The 22,105-nt window shown below is 35.7% G+C and overlaps 1 long non-coding RNA gene across 1 annotated transcript in view; it reads left to right on the forward strand.

The window, feature by feature from the left end:
* Nucleotides 1–1,686: 1,686 nt before the first annotated feature.
* LOC108733261 overlaps nt 1,687–22,105 on the forward strand; it is a 75,490-nt gene continuing 55,071 nt past the window's right edge. The window contains exons 1-2 of the long non-coding RNA XR_001937209.1: nt 1,687–2,127; nt 20,906–20,945. This is a non-coding gene — a long non-coding RNA (uncharacterized LOC108733261). The remainder of the gene's footprint in view (nt 2,128–20,905; nt 20,946–22,105) is intronic.

A 22,105-nucleotide genomic window follows, 5' to 3' on the forward strand; every position in this document is an offset into this window, starting at 1 on the left:
AGTCCTAAGACTGGTCGGACACATACCTCCACTCTTTCCTATCCTGAGCTAAACTACGCATTTCCCTAAAACTAGAACAGCCCACATCCTTAACTATTTGCGAACAGTAATCTAATCCAGGTCTACCTCTACCCCTCCTAATTTCCGTTTCTGCCTCTAATATGTCTCTGACTAAACCTTCATGCCTGAGAAGGTGTCCTACTAACCTATCTCGCCTATTTTTTATTGACTTCCATAGAGTCCTCTGTTCTCCTATTCTTTCCAATACCTCTTCATTTCTAACCTTTTCCACCCACGTTATCCTCATCATCTGCCTATAACACCACATTTCGAACGCTTTTAACCTTTTCTTTTCCACAACGCCCACTGTCCATGTTTCGCACCCGTACAACGCCGTGCTCCAAACATACACCTTTAACAACCTTTTTCGAATTTCTAAATTAACCGTTCGCGAGCATAGAAGTGACTTCTTTTTATTAAAGGCGACACGACCCTGCGCTATCCTCTGCTTTATATCCCTACTACTCCTTCCATCTTGACTTATCTGACTTCCTAGATATCTAAAATCAGCCACTTCTAATTTTTCGTCTCCTATCTTTATATTCGCTCTTTCCCTACATTTTCTTCCCTTGCATACCAGTATTTTAGTTTTACTTTTATTTATTTTCATACAGTACTGATCTGTCAGTACCGCTTCCATTTTATTTAAAGTCCTCCTTGCTAGATGCTAATGGACTATCAAACATAACAGAAAATATGATCGTAACAATACTCACTTCGTCTGTGTTGTCTTTTGCTACCGTAAGTTTAATATGCTAAGCATACCCATGTAAAAAGAATGTGGCCAGCACTGTAGATGTTTTTTATGTTGCAAGACTAACTTCAGTGTAATCCGATTTGGGTTTGGTCGAAAAATGAGTGATATTTCAGATATAAAACTTGATTCATGTAAATGAAACCAATAATTGAAAAATCATGCTTTAGAGAAACTTTTAATTGATTCAAAGATTGTTTAAATTATTTGCAAACCCGAGAAAATAGGTTCTTAGTAAATAAAAAAGGGTAAGAGTGTGAAAGCTTGTCGTACTGCGGAACTAACTTCAGAGATGGTTTAGTACAATCGAATTAGAATTTTGTCGAAAAATCAAAGATACTTCAGGTGTAAAAGAGACCAACAATATGGAATATCACAAATTAATAATACTTCATTGAAGCATTATTTAAATAATTATGAGAATATCAGTTTTTCATGCAAATGAAATTAAAAAGAGTATCTATCGTTTCTACAAACATTTTGCTGCAAAGTTTTACCATAAGTCACTTTTATGTTTTTAAAATAAGTAACACTTTACGATTTATTAATTTATTTATTTATTAAATTACTAAGCAAAATGCCTAGACACACATACAGGTAATACATAGAAATACTAATTTGTCTTTATAATAAGTCCTCAAAATTCAAAAATACAATCAGTGCCCTGCAATTGCACTGGATAATGAATTCCATTGTCTCTTCACTCGATGTAAGTGTGTACAATATACAATGTTATTGAGAAATTTATTATAATGTGAGGCTCAACGTGGAGATTGCCTTGTCTCCCGATAATGTGTGACCCGATAATGGGTGTTATAGAGATTATTCGAATAGGAACTGTTGAAAAGAGGTCATTGAGTTGAGTTCTGTAGTCCAACTTGGATGTGTAAATTTACTGAATATGACCGTTAATAAGCTTAATTATTAGTGATTTCGGCCTTATCCTGACAATAAATATCTAATTATAAATGATTGAATCCTTTTACTTAATGCTTTTTGGTTTTGAAATACATCGATGCAATTTTCATAAAGTTATATAAGCCACTATACAATTTTTAAATAAGGAAATTGTGTTTGTCAGGTTGCCTATTGTCGGAAAACCTCGTACCATATTCGATTAGTGAGGTTATTTTCGCAGTTGTCTGACTTAGCTTGTTTAAGTGTAAATAGTGTTGTGGAAAGTCGTATCAGTGTGTAATATGATAATTAAAGTGACTTACATTACAATTAATAATTAAGTAACTGATAAAATACTTGCAATGAAGTAAAATTGTGCGCATTAGGAAACTGAACTCCCTACAGGAAATCCAACGGTAAGTTTTATGTTCATGTACATATCATATATTATATGTGCTTTGTACACAATTCGACGCCATTTTATATTATTCCGTTCCAACCGAATGACAGAGTTATATATATTTGAACTATAAATCAATTCTATCATTGTATCAATCGAAGTACTGTGATTGTTCTTTGATTTCTTTGGTAAACATACGTGATTTCTATTGATAACGCTTATGATTTACCGTTATTTTATATCGATTATTCGCTGTTTGCATTTTTAATAGACTATGATCCGTGTAGGTTTATATCCTATTCATAAGTGTTCAATAAAGCATTCAATAGATTTTATTCACAAACGTTTAAACATTTCCAATACAATCAGTGTTAGTAAATGCTATGTTCAAAATTAATAAAGTCCCACGATTCTTAAAGTATCTTTACTTTAATTTTCTTGGAAAATTACTTCCTAAGGTACTTTGGTAAAATAAACAAACATTAGGACTTCATTCGAGACGAGAGTAGTAGAGTATCAAAAATCTCGTCTCGGTCTCGTCAACTCCCAAAAAATTAAGTCTTGGTCTCGTCTCGTCTTGGTTAATTCGAAATAACGATAATAAATATTATATAAACTAAATAATAAATAATTTATTAAACCTAATTTTATTACACTCTTATACAAAAATATTTTTACATGTACATAATTTTTTTTAATTTTACACACTCTTAATTTTATCTTTTAAATTACTGGATGACCAATAATTTAAACAAAAATAACACTTGCATCACATCATCGTTCAATGATGTATGCGTTTTTGTTATGATCATACCTGCTGTAGAAAATAATCTTTCAACAGGTACGGATGTAGACATACTGAATAAATCTTTGGCCATCCTGAAAATGTAGGAAAAACTTTTTCTTCCACTTTCCACCACTCTAAAATAGTTTTATTCCTATTTGCTCTTTCTAACAGCAACAGTTAACAAGTTGAAGTAAAAATGTGAAAAATTCATACTCGGTTATTGAATTTTTTTTAAATTTACAATAAAATATTTTACATGGTCACCAGATTTTATATTAGTTGAGGTCATAAGGTCGTCAGTCCTAAGACTGGTTGGACATGTACCTCCACTCTTTCCTATCCTGAGCTAATCTTCGCATTTCCCTAAAACTAGAACAACCTACATCCTTAACTATTTGCGAACAGTAATCTAATCTAGGCCTACCTCTACCCTTCCTAACTTCCGTTTCTGCCTCTAATATGTCTCTGGTTCCCTATGTAGACCTTTTTTAATTTTTCGAATAAAAACTTCTTAAAAAAAATTAACGAGACCAAAAACGAGACTCGGATTGTTCTGTATGTGGTCTCGGTATCGCACATATTTTCTAAAACGCGTTGTCTCGTCTCGTTTCGCTTTTCCGAGACGAGAAAGATACGAGACGAGAAAACTCTCGCTCTCGTGTGAAGCTCTAACATAACTTTTCTATTGTAGTCATCGTATCTAATAAATTGTAGCTGTATCCTGAAATTACTTTTATAAAATAATTGAAAGTATTATACCGATCAGTCCACGGTCCATGGAATTTTGGTCATCATAACTTTTAGGCATTTACCTTATTTCAGTAGTGACTTGGTTGTAGGTGAGTCGTAACTAGTGGTGACAGTCACACCCAGCCAGAACCAAGCCATAATTGAAGATATCATCAGTAATGAACAGCGAAACGTCTTAATCAACTGTAAAAGCCTATGAATAGTATGTTTCAATGTTATTATAACCATATTACATTGAAAGGTGTAAATGCTTCAAAACTGTAATGAAAAACAATTATTTTACTTTTTGCATTTCCGAAAAAGAAAACGTGGGTATAATCATCATCATAGGGCCGTCAGTCCTAAGATTAGTTGGACACGCACTTTTCATATTCTGAGCTTCTTCTTTAAAACTCGAACATCCCACATCCCTAACTGTAATCCAATTTGGGTATAAAATACTAAATAATTTATCTAAAATATAGGTTTATGACCGTCACAGCACTACGTAAATTAAGAATTTCTCCCTTCTCCAGATATATGTTTTGAAATAACATCATCATTTTGTAGGTCTTATATGTTTTTCTATTAGATTTATAGATTAGCTCACTGTTAAACGTCGTTCACTATCTTTCCTCCCTTATTTTCGCGCGTCCTTATGGAGAAGAAAGCAATACAGTACCTTACGCATTATAGAATTCCATTCTTCTTTCTCTTTATGCAAAAATTTCTCTATCATTTTTTTCGCTCTGTATGCTAATTTACAAACTGTACATCCTTTTAAACACTGTCAGTTACCAATATTTTCTTACTGTTATAAAACGGCTACTCAAACTGATGCTGTCCTGATTCGAATCTACAGGTCCAACTCCAACCGACGACGACCTGCAGACCCGAATCACCGAGCGGCATGGCCTAGATGTCTAGACCATTGCTTAGCATTCGGGAGGACGCCGGTTCGATTCCGGGTCCGTCTGCCTTCGTCCAAGTTTTTCTGTGGTTTCCTTGGATCACTTAGGCAAATGCTGAGGCAGTAATATTCTTCTATCTTCATTTCGTCCGTCTCATCTTTCTCACCCGAACCACCACCCACCCATTCCCACGATTCCTTAAAGCAGGCTGAAGAGGGCCTTCAGCCCTACCTTCCGGCATAATCTGGAGGGACTGCCCGACCACCAGCATTACTGGCTGGTGGGAATGAAACACACAAAAGTTTTTTAGACCCGAATCAGGACGGCATCAATTTACGCGAAATCCTTTACTAACGGCTTCTCTACTTTCGAATGTTGGAAGTGTAGGTATAGAAGATAAAATGATTTCAAAGTGAAAAAGATCTTATAGTGCAATCGTCACTTGTACCATTTTGTACTTTTATATATAATGTCGTAGCCTCTAACAACACTTAGATACCGACGACCTAGGTCGTGATATGTGGCCGCTTCACACCAGTAATTTCCATATTGAAAGTGCCCGATGTGGAATTCTGATTTATGGGCTCAATATATTGTTTCGATTCCCGAAGCATATAAAGTTTCGCAACGCGTAATTAGGTTTCCTTGATCTACGACAGCTCACGTCTGTGTAATTGTCGTTAATTGGTGCCGTGCCTGCTAGATGACGCCCTTGTCGACGAGAAAGGGTGCACACTGCGATCCTTATCGTTTTTAACTGCTTGTGTAATTGCTGCACTAAAAGTCCCATAAGTAATGAATGATTGCTATTTAACCTCCTGTTTTGCATTCCAGTTTTTATTAATTTTATTAACCGCGCGCACTGTAATTACATTAAATGAACGACAAAGTGCATTAAGCGAACGCATTTCTGACAAATATGTGAATTTATTGCAGTTATACAAGTACACAAAAACAAGGTCAACTAAGTAAGTATTTTCTAGTAGGTACCTAATGCTTTTATAAAATTTTATTACGATAACGTTTTTGATAAAATTTTAATAGTTTACCTTTGCACATAATTGGAAAATAGTCTGTTATATAATGTGACAAAAACAGTAATTGAATTTAAGGATAAATACACATATTTTAAGTGGATCCTGATCCTAACGGATTCCGCAGACTGATTCTTCATTCAAAAACTAGATAATTCTAATGTCTCCCTTACACGGTGCGTAGATCGCCGATCCACGCTGCGTGTTATGGATTCGGCACGCCCTGAAGCGGGATGGCGCGTCCTAGCGCGTTATCTGGCTTCTTTCCACGGCGCCAGCAGGCGCATGGAATGTCGATCCACGATCCATATAACGAAATCGATGCGACATGGGGTGCAAAGGAAGTTGAACATACGTTTTAGGCATGAATCAAAGAGAAAAATTTTCCTCTTCAACTTAATAAATAATTAACTCTGCTGACTTCGCCTTCTTAAGTTGCTCTAGGAAAGTGTAGTGCGGTTTGAAAACTGGTGTTGCGATAATAGAGAAGTTTCTTCACAAAAAAAATTTGGTTCTATCCTCGTCTGACATTTTAGTGTGGATGATATTTATGCCTATTTACCTCGTTTATTAAAACGTCACCATCGTTGTCATTATGGTAGGATGACTGCGGCAATTGATGTATCAGCAGACTTCATTCAGAGTTTTCGAACGTGTTCCTTTCCTTTAAAAGATGACCTTGTTGAGCGTTATTAACTTCCATAATTAGTGATAAATTTCACCATCTTCACTCTTTGTATTTATCCATTGAAGTTTTTCCAGTTATGTAATAGAAAAACTGAGAATTTCTCTACCACAATCTACATCAGCTTGAAATATCACGAAGACGAGATTAATGTATACATTATGCGTAAATTATGTCAGTCCGCACTTGCGTAAACGGAATGCAGACATTTACAGAAGAAGGCAAACCGTGTCATCATAAGTAAATATGCACGGGTGTCGTTGGTTAAACGTGCTCCAGTTTTCTTCCGTCACATAGATAGTACTTGAAAGGAGTTAAACGATACTAGGAACTGAAAATTTATTACTAAAGCACTAAATAAGCGATCACGAGGCACCATTTTGAAAGGAGAATAAATCGCCCTTTTTTTCCATACATGTTAATAATATCAGCGAGATCGTGGATTTGCTATAGTAAACAGCTTTCACAAGAGGTGTTCGAACTTACCTACGGAAATGCACTTGCAGCTATAAATACATGGGCACATAATATTTATGCATATGTCGCAGTGTGAACGCAATGAAGGAATTAGGTCAAAATACTTATTAATGTAAACAAGCTATAATTACTTCGGTAAATAGTACGGTACTGATTGCGAAACGATTAACGAACTGACTGACTTCTTAATAAAGGCGGTAGCATTAAATATAAATTTTTCTACTGTTGTATTAAATACAAAATTCTTCGTAAAGTGTTTGTCACATGATTATGAAAATTGTATTTAATTATGAACCAGTTAAGGCGTGTTGTACATTATAATTGCATATAATTATATTTTTTGCTTTCAGTAGGTAGATTAATGTAAAGTGCAACGTATTTTAAAACGTCTGTCCTATATTCCTCTGGTGCAACTTTAGCATGCGTTCTACAGAAAAGTTTCTTCTCCAAAAAAAAACAAACTTGTTCTTCATTCCCACCTAAACCTCTAGACCATGTCGCTCAATAGCGACCTGCTTCACATTGTTGTAAATGAATATGGCGAAGGTTACGACCATGGCAAACCTTACTCTTTTTACCCTTTCCTACTGCAACCTCATAATCATAACCTAACCAAACTTTATTAAAAAAAGCTTTTATTCGATTCTTTAGGATCATAAAGTTACAATAGGTATAATAACAGCATGAACTAGGTGAAGTGGTTATGTGCTGTACTATTGTAGCATTTGAATTATTATAATATGTACAGTTGCTTGCCCAGGTGCAAGAGCGATACCAGTTAGGTGGTGGTACATCGATAATTTATTTTTACTTTTGCGTGCATGTTGGGGTACGCGGGACACCACCACAGTAGAGAGTAAAAGACGATCAAAGTATGAAGACGTTGCTGTAAGACGATACATTTTATTTAGACGGAGAATTTCGCCAAATCAAAGACGAAAGACGTACTTGTGGCTATTAATTAAGACGTGTACATTTCAAGACGCGATACATTGTAAATAAGTTGTTCCTGATATTTAGTTCTGTTATTCGTTTTGATGTTTGATGTTCGTTGTTCTTTTTCTACATTATTAATATTATTATATATTTATCAAATCACCCGGAGCCTTATTAGACAACCCCTAGACACGAGAAAAAGCCTACACTATTTAATTACTAATCGAGAGCTTTACTAATAGATCCCTTTTTTCAGAGATTGGTAATGTTTTTTTTATATTTAATGTTAAAATTTAGCATAGTAAACTGAAAACTTCAAATATTTAAAGTGTTTTTTTCTAAGAAAGGAATAGATTAAAGTTGATTCAAATAGTTTAACTCATAAATCCACCGGAAACTATCTATTTTCGTTTAGTCTTGTGTAATTGGACTTCGGTTGGGTTTTAGTCTTAGTCTTGTTTTTCGGTCTTGACTTTAGTCTTGGTCTTCTTCGTTCGATATGCAAACTCAAGCCCAACATCAAGACCACTTTTGCTCATCACTAACGAAAACTCATGCTTGCCTAATTTTTGTATCAGATGAGACAACTTTTGGACGCATTCATTTTAGTTTGAGCGATGGGTCATTCCTATGATCGCAATAAATCGAAGATTTTTGCTTAATGTCTAATAACCCTGTTCATGTCGACAGCGTCATGTATCCGTTTATTTCCGTTTATCTGTTGTTCAATATGGATAAACATGTACCTCTCGCAAACTGTTTAACATGCAGTAACAGATTGTAAAATGAGCAAATAAGGCAAGCACGTTGTTTGTCGTTCTCTGCTCTAATTCAGTCTCGTCGTGATGTAAATCCATTCCCGAGAAAATAATAGACAAGTTAATTACTAGAGCATAAATTACATTGAGGGATATAAATCAAGCAGTCCGCGTTTTAGAAAGTGTGGATTTATCGGTAATTGTTCGTTGTAAATTATTACTTGACAACAAAGAGTTTAAACAGAAAAATCGAACACGCTTAAAGGTCGTAAATTAAATGGCATCTGGGCAACCGAAATTAATTAAAATCTAGGAAACTGTTTAGCCAAACGAACGCTTACAGTTCTCTATAATTAATTGAGGTTGATTGTTGCAAGTACGAGGTAGTGTTCAAAAGTATATACTTATTTAAAATGTAAATAGAATGTTAACAAAAAGGTGTTACCAAACAATAGTTAGGAAAATTTCGTAAAGTATTCAAGAGTACTTACTAGGGAGTAATCACCATAAACTGTAGCGGCTGATCCAATGGTTGCATGGTCGTAGGTACCTATAGTTGGGACTATCAAAATTGACAAAGTCCGCAAAAAATTATCTGTGAGAATTGACGTATCATCTTTCTTGTTTCGGCTTAGGACTGCAGTCATTTGATGCGTTTTGAACATACCCTTGTTAAGTTAGGAAATGCTTCATGAGTAGTACCTGTAGACAGACTAAAAAGAGATAACCGAATAATAGTAAGCGATACAGCGCTTAGAGGTTGCTTAGGAACGCAAAAGATCAGGGTCGGCTTTATAACTGCCTGGTTGAAATTATATCTTTAAACAAATGTATTTGTTTGGCTAAATTCCAGAGAATGTTGAACTTTCTTTACAGTCCGATGCTGGCAACATGCTCAGATTCTGCTTGTCTGTATGTCTTTCTGTTACACATTAATCGGTGTAAAGTTATTCCTTTTTTTATTAGTATCCGCTGCAATTTCTATCTGACATCTCTTTTCTATGTTTACAATATTCCCTACAATGTGTCATGAGTAAAAGTAGGCGTTCTGTCAGTAACCGCTCTATCTAGTTGGTAAGTTGAAAGAAGAAAGTAAATGCGATAGTTTTATTACGGACTTTGCCAATTTTGAACGTTCCAACTATAGTAACTCACAGCACCACCTGTAAATTGTAGCGAGTCTTTGAGAGGTAGAGGCTTCTACTCTTTCCACTGTTGGTTTACAAAACCGCACCGGCTTATTTAAATGGTTTATTAGCTTGGATGATTACAAAAGATTAGACACTAAATGATATTTTTTTTAAACGTTTGGATGTTTTATTTCCACCATGCTGATAGATGGATAGTTCCTCCAAACCGCAGTCTAGTGGAAAGCAGGCTTTTTTTTAAGAACCATGAGAATAGATGGGTGGTGATCAAAAAAAGGACTATGAAAGTGAAAGTGGAGACAGAAGGGAAGTGGTAGTTTATTATCTGTAGAATATTATTGTTCCATCATTTGCCTGATTAGTCTAACGAAACCACTGAGAAACTGAGGACTAAATCACGTGAACCCGGAATCTGAACGGTGTCTACGTTATGGTCTAGATCTAAACCATCAAACCACCCTGCTCAGTTTAATTAATGACATCCACCTTATCAATATTTATAGTGCTCTGGATCTAGTGCTCATTGAAATCGCAATCCGCATCTGGTAATTTTTACAATAAATTTCTGACTAAGAACTCAAAAGTTAATATGGCGTACGAGCCTACCACATACTAAGGCCTTGTTAAACGCAGTAGCAGTAAATACCCACTAGATGGTGATACCAGATATAATATTTAAGTAGCAAACTTGTACTGTGTTGATATCGTTCATGTAATCACTGCAATTTTGTGTTTGCAAAGAAGCATATAAATTAAATATCAAAGGTATAAATTTAAGATATCAAATGGTTATGGTTTTCCGGCATCTCGCTGATGGCGCATTTTCCTCCGCCTACTCAGGAGGTTGTACTTCTGGGCACGGCTATGGTAATCTCCTTTACCTTCTTGAGAAAAAATCACTTTCACTTCATAGCCTTTACCTTTACCCGTATTGTTTCGATTGTTCTTTTGTACCTACGTTACCGCCTTAATCTCTATTGCAAGATGTTATTTTATGTTCTCAGCATAGCACTATTTTTTCATTTGTGCATTTCTTATGTTGACTTTGTTTTATATATTTTTTGATAATTGACATTGTAAATGATTAAATACAGTCAAGAAAATCTTTAAAGTTGATCGAGACGAACCCTGAAATTAACACGTTAAAATAAGCTCAGGATATTGAAGTCATAAAAACCATATATATACAATACACCATATACCTACCTAAGTAAGAAGAATTAAATTTAGAATACATTGACAGCGCAGCTACTGTATCCTTACAAAAGTAATGAGGTTAGTGTATCCCGGGATAAAAATGTTCAGTCTCTCAGAGTTAGCGTGTCTGAACGAGAGACTCGAGTCGCTGATAGAAAGATCCTCATTTCGTATGCAGTCTCTGAACGAGAGACTCGAATCTCTGAACGAGAGACTCGAATCTCTGAACGAGAGACTCGAATCTCTCAATAAGTGGTGTCTCGATAGACATGGTTAAAATTTTCTAAGTTCAACATATTTCAGAGATCCCAGTGTTTCTACGAGAGACTCGAGTCTCACAATTTTTCAGTTTTATTCATTCTGTAAGAGACTCGAATCTCTGAATTAACAATTTTATCGTTCGAGTCTCTCATACAGAGACTGTGAGAGATCCATAAAAACACCTAGGCAATAACTGAGAGACTGTGAGAGACGCACTCAGAGACGCTGAAAGGCTGAAAAACTCTGAGAGACTGAAAATTTTTGTCTAAGGATGTCTTATTGGAATTAAAAATAAAAGTAGTTTAACCTTCACCGTCTTTGTCTCTTATTTTTAGAAAAACATTAGATACATTTATTTATTATTAACCAATAAAACAATTTTGTAGATATTACTTTCCATAAAAAATGTATTATCATGTCTAAGTACAAAATAGCCGATATGTATTAATTATTTCAGTTTACTTAATGAATGAACAACAACGATGTAATCTTCAAACGAGTAAATTTGTTTTTCATAGTCGGCCTGCTAGATACATCGGCAATTCATCTATTCGCGCCGTTATCATTTTGAAATGCAAATAAAATTTATCGAAACGATCGTAACGGTTTCGCATCGATAGTTCATTCTTTATTATTTTTCCCAGCGTGATAATTAGAATGTCGGACGGTTCCCAGGAGAGAATCCAATTTCGCCATGAACGGTAGCGGTTATAAATCTTTCTCCGCTGTTCTCTGCTTGCTCTCTTTATAAGAAGAACGCGACGTTTCCGCATTTTTATTAGTATCTTTTCAATCGTTGGGGACCAGTCGTCGTCGTCGTCGTCGTCGTCGTTGAAGCAATAGCGATGCGAACCAATAAATTGTTCACCGGCTCTGCCTTGTCTAACATCGTCTTCTTAGTCCAGTTTTATTAGCAGATAGGACCGATAGGACAGGAGTTATGCCGGCCGGTGGCCTTGGCCCTCGTCATACGTCCACCGCGACTTATTTATGGCCTTTATCGTTTACGATCGGATTCAAATTGTTTAAAATGTGCTTCGATCTTTTACATCCGAGAAGATAAACGTCGTTCTAATGGTTAGATTATCATCTATCAGTCTTTCCGACTCCTTTGTGCAACGGCTTTTGTCCTGAGTGCAAGGAGGCGCGCAATTTCCAGTGCGATTTCTGCATGCGTGCATCGATCTGCACCACACACAGCACATCTTACTACACTACCTACAGTTGTGTGTCGATTGAAAGTGAAAAATAGAGCAAATTCTCATAGTCAATTTAATGGAGATGATCAAAGTTTGTTCTTATTTTAGACTCTTTTGTAGAAATTGTATCATTTTATATTGTGGGAACAAAAAAATGTTTTTAAAAACTCACATGTAGGTCATTTTTAAAGACGAACCAGAAATAAATTTGAAATATATTCTGTAGAGAACAATCAGAGGTAGATTGTTGAAGTCATTTCAGGAATTGAAGATCGATCATAGAGATATTGTGATACATGCGTTCGTAAAAGCAAAAATAAAAAAGAAAAAATTTTTGGATGTTTCATTCCCACCGGCTATCAATGCTGGTAGGTGGGCAATCCCTCCTGGTTACGGACGAAGGTAGGGCGGAAGGCCTTCTTGAGCCTTGGTGGTTTGGGTGAGAAAGATGAGACGGACGAAATGAAGACAAAAGAGAATGAAAGATTATCTGTGGAATATATTATTGCCTCTGCATTTGTCTATGTGATCCAACGAAACCACAGAAAAATTTGGACCAAGGCAGACGGATCCGGAATCGAACCGGTGTCCTCCCGAATGCTAAGCAATGGACTAAACCTCTAGGCCATGCCGCTAGGATCATAAAAGTGAGTCTAATTTAACGCGGTTTATAACAAGAAAGAGGTGATATTCTTTAATAGGCGTAAATGAAGAAATATAATATGTAATTATGATTAAACATACATACAATTTAGACATCTTTTTAGAAGTGAGTTAGTTTAATATGAAATATTAATCTGAAAATTCATATTTGAATTTTTTACCCACTACACGCTACCTCAAATTAATGAGGGTTGCTGTTGTCACCTCTAGTAGTTTAGTGGTCAGAACATTGGTGCGTAAAGCCAAAGGTCCCGGGTTCGATTCCCGGTGGGGATGTGACAACAGCAACAATTTTTCCCTCATTCATTTGAGGTAGCGTGTAGTGGGTAAAAAATTCAGAAATTGAATTGTGGCGAAATAACTGTTATTGTTTTGTTTTTGTGTGTAAATATTTTCTTTTCAACTTCTTGTAAATACTTTGGTTTCCTTTCAATCTAAACTCTATTGTTCTTTCAATCACTTTTACCTGGAAATCCAACTTCAACCATACCTGCATGCACTCCCATACTAATATCTGGTTTTACCCTTAATTGCTTTCTCTTGGATTCTGTACTGTCTAATTCTGTGTATTCCTATAAACTAGTGTCTTCACCCTCTCTCTCACTACTTTTCCTTCTAGAACATTCTATCAAAATTACTAACAACCTTATCCTATAAATACTCTAAAATTTCTTATCTCAAGACAGTCTCTCGTCTACCGCTACTACCACCTTTCGTAAGTGCTTTTATTATTCTATTGCTATTTGCTACATTGTTTTCATTTTTGTTGTCTTTGTTATTGTTATTGTTGTATTATCTCGTTCTTTCTGTTACTTACTTTGTTCTCGTTTGTTTGTGCCATTTTGTTACTTGTGTTTTCGTTGTTATTGTTATAAACTGTTATCTGTTATTATTAGTGTTTTTTTGGTACTCATATAATTTATCCACCAAAAGACACTAAAGAATTTTCAGTATAATATTTCTTATGTAATTATGATTCTCGGTAAACATTTTGTCTTGTACCTGTATTCCTTTTCTGTATAGTGTCTATCTTATAATCAACATCCTACTTATTTTATGTAATTATTAAAAGATACACAACAAAAGGTAGCCTTATAACAATCAGTAAGATGAAATTTCTTCAGAATTGCTTTGTAAGGATTCGGAAAGGGCGTGACAATTCAAAGCCCCTTGTTTACATTCTGAATAATGGCAGCTTTGCAGTTCAAAGGGTGTGTAATTTCCCAGAAACACCTTTACCTACTTAAAAAGTTGAAAAGCCGCTACTGCCGTCTTATATAGGACTATAGGTGCCTTTACTCTATTACGGCATAATTTAGCTTCATTCTCAGCGCGGCCCGATCGAAAGCATCTAAGGAGGCATTGTGTCTTTCGGATCCCCTTGCTGTGTCAGACAAAAGCCTTTATTTACAAAACAAGAAAAATAAAATGTTTAGAGTTGCCGAGCAACTAAATACAAGCAACGACGGAACGGTAGCGTGGCTCGAGGAGCTCTATAATTTACACCTCCGGAGTCTTTCCAACAGTTCGTGCCAGTGGGAAGTAAAATGAGGTGGAGTGTTTACTCCCCGTGTTGTTTTACGAACCGCTGGCTGGCCTGGACCCGGTGATATATTGCCCTCCACAATATGACATCGAAAACAAATAGGATACGCCGAAATTTACTAGGCACCGAATGAAATGGTTAATGGTAAACGAGACCTCCGGGGAAATGGTTGTTAGCGGACTCGTCTTGTATTATACGAGATTACGCGGAACGCCGAGGGTGTTCGAAATAACTTTTCTCCTTTATATTTTTCAAAGTCCTTTTACAAAACGTTAGCGCATCGTCTTATAAGAACATGTTACGCTGAAGTTGTAAAAGACATATATAACTCATAAAGCTAATAAATCACTACCGAAGGTAGTTACTTTTGACCTGATTTTAAAGGAAGTTTATTTGTAATGCCCTACTAAAATTTTCCCATTTGCGAATGCTAGGAATGTATTGCATACATTTAAAGAGCATCAATAATAAAATTAACAAAAGTGTTTGCCGTGGAAAGTCAATAGCAGAACCTGACCATTGGGACCAAACCTATTATCGTTTGCGAAAGAACATTCAAGAGACATTTGACCATCTTGTATGCATTATGGAAATCTATATATGTATATAAAGAGGAAGTGGTTTTAGTTAGACTGTCTATACCCAAGAAGGGCTAAACCGAGTTGGCTGAAAATTGGTGTGGAGGTAGCTTAGAACCGGGAGACGGACATACGATACTTTTTATCCTGTTCGCGTGGAAAAAAAAACATGGCATAAGAAAACGCAACTGACATGGAATGACAAAACCCAACTGACAGCAAAACGAAAAATTTATCAGTCAAAACATCAGTTTAGCCGATCATTTGTTAAAAATGGTATAACAAAATGCAACTGACATGGAATAACGAAACGCAACTGACAGCTAAACGTAATGTTGTCTATGGTTAAGTATGGTGTTTTATTTATAGTCAGATTTACCTGAAACTTGGCTTTAATGCTTTTTCATATATAATTAGTGATATGCATACCTATTTTAATATTTTACAAAATTCTACCTCTTTAGGAAGCTGAAAGAGGTTTGCAAAGATTGCATGTTTGTTTTTGGTCAGATTAACTTGAAACTGGTTAAAAAATTCAATCTCTGTTGGGGGGGATGAGTGGTGAAGAGGAGTTGCAATTTTTAAATGGAACATATATTATTTGTGGTCAGATTTACTTCAAACTTAGTCTTAATGGTCCATGGAGTATATTCTATTTGTACTCGGATTTACTCGAAGGTTGCTCATTGTTGAAATACAGCAATAAAAGCAAATACGTGTTTTGGCAATTTTTAAAAATTAACCCTTAAGGATGAAATGTTGTTGCTATGTTTGTATTTGAAATCTAAGATGGCGACATTACATAAAATTAAAACGTTATAAGAGTGAATTGGGACTTAAAAGGTTTTATGGAGAAACAATATTAATTTCTGCGAGCGAAGCCGAGGGGAAAAGCTAGTTTCCTATATAATGAAATAAAATAGGTTGAATAATGACAAGCAAATCTATCTGTAACGATTAAAAAAATATTAAAATTAAACTGAAACATATATATTTTGAATAGATTACATCTGTATTATGTACATATTATTATTAATAATCCGAAGGAGATCCTCTTAAATCAAGACAAATTCGTCTATAGATTAATGTATTCTTAAAAGTATTATGTACGCTCCGAAGTTAACCAAAACCAGATGTAGATGTCGTTCCGAACTTTCCGTAGCCATTAGTTACCGTAAGCCGTTTGTTATTGCTTATCTTCCAATCGGACTGACGTAAATCAAATTAGAAAATGTCTAAAGTGTAATCAGGGACATTCTATTTTACGTTCTCCCATTGAAAAATGAGTTATATTCAAACCAGACTGCAGGGAAATTTATTTTCCACTAAAACGCGTCTAATTAATGGAGGAAGAGAGTTGTCCAAAACTCCCAGTCTTTCTGGCTTTGCACGTTATCTCGAAGACGAATTGGCGAATTTCGTGATGTCGCACCAGTCAGCCAGCATTCGAGACATTCTCCTCGTCGAGTCGATTCGATTCAGTCTCGAAGTACAAAAAGGAACACATTTAGTGAAATGTGCAACCTAGCAATAACTACTTAGCAACACGTTAGTTTCCTGTATTAGTTTAATCGCTACCAGTAAGTAATCGCGTATATGGAACACGTGTTAGCATTAATTTATTAGAATATTACATTATTCTTCTTCTAAAAAAATTTTACTAACCAAAATTGTTTTAAATATGAAATAGCAAGCGGAAATAATAAAATTTACAACTTAGGGAAATGAAATACAAACCAAAGTAAAACAGACTAACAGAGGGTAATCAATTTGAAGAGATATCTAAATGATCATAATTTCAATTTTCTTTAAACTAGACATGCAAGGACGAGTACTGCCCCTTTTCTTCCTTTTGCACTAGAGTTTTCCTTTTTATTTACTTTCGCAAATTTCAATATGATTGTTTTCATCATCATCATAAGGTCGTCAGTCCTTAGATTGGTTGGACACGCACCTCCACTCTTACCTATTCTGAGCTAATCTTCGCATTTCCCTAATCCGAATCCCTTCCTAATATTTACTTCTCTACGTTGCTGTTCCAGCTCTATAACTGCCTGTTGCTCTTTATACAAACTAGGTATCACCCTTCTATTTCTGCGACTCATCCCTACATTTTTAAGTATATTTAACTTCTTGTCCATTTTAACATTGTCAAAAGCTTTTTCTAAATCTATGTAGACGCTCTTTCTTTTCCGTTTTCTCTATTGTCACCCGTAAAGCTAGAATGGCTTCTCGCGTTCCTCTATTTCTTCTAAACCCAAATTGATCTTTCCATATAGTTCTAGCACCCTTTTTTCCACCCTTCTCTGTACAATTGTGGTTAAGATTTTTGACGCATGGGAAGTTAAGCTAAATTTAACCTGATTCATCTATCGCCACACTATCTTCTTTTTCTAATACATCTCCTAATCTTGTGTATATTAATAACAATCATAATACGATAAGTATATTACAATGTGCCGTATAGCTTACATCCGATTTCAAAGCACGTTGAGGCGTTTCTCTCGAACACGTTTGTGTCTTGCATGTGTTCAAGTATTCCCAGCCTATCCTAAAGACAGGAAAGAAAAAAAAGAGACAAACTGGAGCAAACGACCCTTTAGAGCTTGGTTCTTTATTGGCGGCCGTGTTTGCACGATTAATCAAGCATGCCGTAGATGCTCAGTCACAGACTTACGATCAAGCAAGCGTCGGTCACAGGTGACGCTGATGCAATCTGACGTGGTGTCACGTACATGAACCTCTCGACGAGACCAGCCGGCAGTTCTTCCGAAAGAGAGCTTGGATAGTCGGCCGCACAAGAAGAGAACCATCACGAAAAGACGCAATATTGAATGTCTCCAAATATTGATAGCAGAGGTAACTATAGAAAAGGTATTGTTTAGTAAAGTGACATATTGTCAATGAAATTATGTATTGCAAACTTAAAGTTAAATATATACCTTACCGTTTGACAACACTTTCTTATTTTTCCGATTGTAAATCTTGAATGATTATTTAAAAGTTTCTTCCCTGCGAATAAATATAAACTACTTGCTATGAAGAAGACCATTACGCAAAATTTTTACCTTGTACTTCTCTTTTGTGGCGAAACTGGTTTAAGGATTTTGAACACACAAATATGCGTTTAGTATTAACATTTTCACTAGAATTAAACATGCTTAAGTCTTTATTTTGCAAACATCAACAACTCTAGTACCTCACGCTTTGTAATGAAATTTCTTCATTAACAGTTTTGTAAGTCCAAGATGCTTGTGTTATTGAAACTTTCTATCAATATTATCGAAGCATTATAAGTACTTTTAATCATGTAAATCCAGTGTTTTTGTGAGAATTTTGGATGTCCAAAAACGCACTTACAATTAGTGACAGAAATTATTATTAGTACTGAGAACAAGAACATTGATGTTCTTATTTAGTTAATATCAAAAATTCCAGCATCTCATTTATTGTGATATTCAAAAAGAAAAAGAAAAAGGCGACACATTTCTATTCAAATTCCTTCAGACAACCTTACATCATTGTGTACAAACAAGATATGTTCTTTAGTTTCCTAATTAGATCATTCTCTGCTACATCTCTGCAGCAAATGTCGAAGCAGAACCCATTTCATAATTAAAATGATTCGATTGTATCTCGAAAAAGGGAAAAGTACTACATGTACACACATGTTGGTATTTAGTTGTCAGAAGATAGAACGTGTGGGTATTTGTTATGGTGTAGATAAAAGTACATACGAATATGTATGTATGAAAGCATGTAAGTACAGAGTCAAGTACAGGGGTACATTTTTGTGTTGGAATGTTCTCTTCGGATGCAATTGAACGCGAACGAGTCTTGAATAATTAGAACGTGTATGCACACGCATTCTTCACTGCGAACAGCTAGTGGACATATTACAAAACGATAACTAACCCGTCGTCTTCTTGCACACACGGACTACTCCTGCCACGGCTGATCGCGGTTCCTGAAAAAGGACTCACAGTCGCAGTCGCATCTATCGGAACAACTTGCAGCGGTTATCTAATTATTCTCCTTAACGAGTGCACACATGTATCAATATCAGCGTCCGCGTAGCGATCTACAACTCGAACGCATTGAAAACGTCTCGTAATAAGACCTCGGCATTTTACAACGGCCAGGACAGACGCAGCGCGGCGGTGGCGAATAAAACGCATGTTTTACTTGTGTTGCAATTATATAAACCATTGTTGCCATGTCCATTCCGATACCAATTCATATTATTGTATATTAATGTTTTATTCTACAGGTAGATCGATGCCAATACATTTTACAGACGCAAAGAGAATATGCGGGCTCGAAATAATGACTAGTTTATTATCCGCTAGGTGGCGATACACTGTCACTAGTTTGATATTATTTCTTCCGTTTGTATACCTATTCAAAATGGGTTTCGCGTTTTCAGCTTGTGAGTTAGTTGAATTTTAAGATGAACTTTAGGGCAAACTCCTGCCTAGAGTTAGTTGAAGATATTGAGAAATATTTTTTTTGTGACTTCTTAAACTAAATTAAAAATATTTATGATAAGCTGCCATGGTCGATGCTATCTGCGAACTTTTCGCAATGCTTGAAAGATGGCATCTTCAATGTGATGCCTTGCATGGTCAGTGGCCTCTACTGACCATTCCTTATTAACATTTTACCAATGGATGGAGATACGTATATCAAAAATTAATTGATTAAAAGTTTATATCTTCGGTCAAATAAATGTGAAACATATATCTACATTTTTCTCACTTTTTAACTTTTCTTTCTTTATATAGTTATCATCATAAGGTTTTCAACCCAAACTCTGTTGAACACGCACTTCCACATCTTCCCAGTTTGATCCAATCTTTGCCTTTCTCCAAAATTAGGGCAACCTCACAGTAATCTAATCTGGGTCTAACTCTACCTATATTTACTCCTAATATAATTTTAACTTGATTAGGTGTCCTACAAATCTACCCTTTGACTAATTCTTATGAATTCCATAGTTTATTTTTTCATTTTGTGCAAGTTCTTTTTCCCTGAAGATTTTACGTTAATACGATTCCACGGCGCCGTATCTCGTAATTCACATCTTCACCCCGTATGGCAATGTGCATAATAAGGCTGACAATGCAAGCTGTTACAGTTGTCTAGTCAGGTCTCATAGTTATCAGCTTATATCAACTAACAAATGACAATGCTAATTCATGGAGTGCTTGTATCGGAAGATGTGCTCGCTGCAACGTGGTTGACTTGCAAGGAGATAGTGCAACGTAACGCGGTCATTCTTTGAATCGTTAACGTCTTGTTGCAAAATAACTATGTACATGTCCGTTCCACATGACATCCTTATCGATTTCGGATATTATTATTATTATTATTATTATTATTATTCCATTTGCATATCTACCTATAATACCTATCTATATGCACCAACAGGGGAAGTCGCTTCGGTTTCTACGTTTCCTGAATACACTTAACTATTGTCAATCCACATTAAGAAACTTTAACTTTTACAAGGTACAAATATATCTTTAAAAGACCTACTTATTTGTAATAAACTAATAAAAATGTAATACTACATCAACAGTACAACTATACCTACTAGAATGACGTTAGTGAAACTTTAGCGAAGGCATAAAATACTTTAGTAGCAGTAAATACCCAGTAGATGGCGATACACTTGCTTGTACATCAACTCGCTGTTTAGGAGCTTCTTCGGTTTGGCAAGTGATTCATTGAGACTGCCTACTGCGTGCTGATGGCACCAAATAAGATTATAATTGCGACCCGCGTCTGTCTGTTAACGTTTTCCTTTTAAAGTTTATACAAGTGTAGATACTTCCTTTTTAAAAATACATAATATTTTGTTTAAAGTTTGTCTTTTGTTTCAGATTGTGCTATCGTTAACCGGAATTACACCAAAACAAATGGGTAAGCTTTTTGAAATGAATTTAATAACAAAAATTTTTTGTAACTTTTGTTAAATAATGCCGAATTCTGTAATCCACGATCAGAATCTAATTGATACATAATATCGCGGACCTCTCCGGCCGTCTTCTAGAGGACCAGACAACAACGTTGCCGGTAGTCGTTTTGAAATCCATATCCGACATTTCGAATAAATGTTAATCCATGCATTACGTTTGACAACCAATTATCTGTTAAACACGGCTACCGGTTTTTATGGCGTTATTAATGTTGATGCTACTGTCGCTGCCGTTGGAGCGGATTATTAAATTAATGCAGCGGAAATGTTTGGAAAAAATGACCGGCGACAACGAATCGAACCGCATTTCATTATTTATTCGCAACAGTAAAACTACGAAATTGATACGTCGACTGAACTGAATCGACACAAGCGATCTGAGCGTTTAAACTGTATAATATAAAATGTTGTAGGTTTGTCGTGTGACAGCTACTGGCTACATTGCAGGAAAGGAGTTGATTCTGTTTTGTTTTGTTTTCAGCTGTGTTCATAGTTCTGCATGTCGCTCTTAAAAAATTGTAGCCAATTACTTATTCCATCAATACATATTTCATTTTAAATCTTTAATTAACAAGTGGTATACACATTCATATTTCATATTCAATTTTACAAACCAAGGCTACGTTTACACTTCATCCTCATCATCACAAGGTCGTCAGTCCTAAGACATGCACCTACACTCTTTCCTATCCTCAGGTAATCTTCGCATTTACCTAAAATTAGATCAACCGTATCCTTAACTATTTGCGAACAGTAATCAAATTTAGGTCTACCTCTACCCCTCCTAACTCCTGTCTTTGCCTCTAATATGTCTCTGACTCTCTTACTCTTTCTAATACCTTTTCATTTCCAACCTTCTCTATCTTCATTCGCCTATAACACCACATTTCGAACGCTTCTAACATTTTCCTTTCCGACGCGCCCACTGTCCAAGTTTCGCACCTGTATTAATCGTTCGCGGGCATAGAAGTTACTTCTTTTTATTAAAGACGACTCGACCCTGCGCTATCCTCTGCTTCATATCCCTACTACTCTTTCCGTCCTGACATATCTGACTCCCTAGATACCTAAAATCTGTCACTTCTTCTAATTCTTCGTCTCCTAT

The sequence above is a fragment of the Agrilus planipennis genome, unplaced genomic scaffold (assembly GCF_000699045.2).
Source record: "Agrilus planipennis isolate EAB-ADULT unplaced genomic scaffold, Apla_2.0 scaffold1, whole genome shotgun sequence".
NCBI lineage: Eukaryota > Metazoa > Arthropoda > Insecta > Coleoptera > Buprestidae > Agrilus > Agrilus planipennis.